Source organism: Austrofundulus limnaeus, unplaced genomic scaffold (genome assembly GCF_001266775.1).
Source record: "Austrofundulus limnaeus strain Quisiro unplaced genomic scaffold, Austrofundulus_limnaeus-1.0 Scaffold59, whole genome shotgun sequence".
Lineage (NCBI taxonomy): Eukaryota > Metazoa > Chordata > Actinopteri > Cyprinodontiformes > Rivulidae > Austrofundulus > Austrofundulus limnaeus.
In genome coordinates, this window is record NW_013952461.1 from 496,661 (window position 1) to 498,325 (window position 1,665).

The following is a 1,665-nucleotide window of genomic DNA, read 5'->3' on the forward strand; positions in this document are numbered from 1 at the left end:
TGAAAGATCTTGGTGGATGGAAATAAATCTTGTGACATTGCAGAAACTTATTGAAACTATGCCACAGTGAATGTGTGCTGTAATCAAAGCTAAAGGCGGTCCAACGAAATAATCAAGGGTGACCTTCTTTTTGGTGGCGACTTGTTTTTGGGCCAGGCAGTGTGTGTGCCTTTGGAAATACAGAATGAGTGAAATTAATTTATGGGGCCCACTTTATAGATAATGTGTTCTAAACTTTAGATTTTGAGTAAAATATCAAGTCTTTTCATGTAAACAGGGTCAAGTCTAATTCAAGACCCAAGTCATTGTCAAAGTCCAWGTCAAGTCACAAGTCTTTGAACATGTTTTCATGTCAAGCCTAAAGTCATAATATTTATGACTCGAGTCATGTGACTCAAGTCCCCACTTCTGCTTCGATTTACTAATAAAAGCTTTAAATAAAATGTGGGGGGGACTGTTGCAGAGTGGTTAGGGGAGTTGTCCTGTAACCGGTGGGTTGCTGGTTCGATCCCCCGTTCCAGCTGTCTCAGTCGTTGTGTCCTCGGGCAAGATACTTCACCCTCCTTGCCTACTGATGGTAGTCAGAGGTTCTGGTGGCGCAGTATGGCCCCACGGCAGCTGTGACTGCATTATCATCAGTGTGTGAATGTGTGTGTGAATTAACGATGTGTGAAACTCCAAAGCAGGCATCACCAAATGGCGGACCTAGGTCCGAATCCGGACCGAGTGTTGGTTCTGTCCGGACCCGTGCCCTATCTGATAAATTCACAAAATTATATAATATTCATGGAGCATTTTTTCCCAGCAAAAGTCAAGCAGAGTCACAGTTAGGAGGTTTAGAGGTTACGTCTACTACAGTTATTATGGTAACAGTGTTGAGCCAATCAAACCGTTTGTTTAGCCTGCGCAACCAATGCAGAGAGCTAACCAGAGAAGAGAAGAGGTGACAGTGCCACTATGAAACTAAGCACAGCTCTTTTGAGCAAATTTATCTGCTGAAGTCTGAGCAACTTGCACTTCAACTGAAAGCCTCCATYTCTCTAGGTTTGACTAGGCTTCGATATAAAAGCAAAAAATGTTATTAGGCTCTGTTTGCACTTATAAAATGTACTTTGTTCTGAGGTTTCTGTTTTCTGAAATAAAGGTTTTTAAATTATTTGCCTGGGACTACTTTTAAATATGGTAAAATAAAAAGTTGTCTACTATAAAGTGCCGTTTGTTAGTAGTGAAAATATGAACATATCAGATCAAGACCGTAAAAGACAAAAGTCGGACTTTTGTTCGGACCTTTTACTTGTGGAAAGTTTAGCAACTGGACCTCAGYGAGTTTTAAWTGAATACCCCTGCTCTAAAGCATGGGTGTCAAACTCATTTTCACCGAAGGGCCACATGAGCGTTATGGTGRCCCTCGAAGGGCCACTTGTAATGAACTTTGATGTTTCATGTTTAACTTTGACTAAACAGAGTTTTAACACGTCCTCTTTTAAACACTGATAAGAACTAAGTGTGTGGCTGACTAAATCTGTAATAAATACAGAAATATTAAAAGTAAAACAAAAAAAGTTTTACTCACTGCTGAGTTTCTATGGCAGATTTAGTTTATGTTTAATGGTGACTCTAAAGCAGCTTATTTTCAGACATTAGTACTGTACTATCCAACTAAAT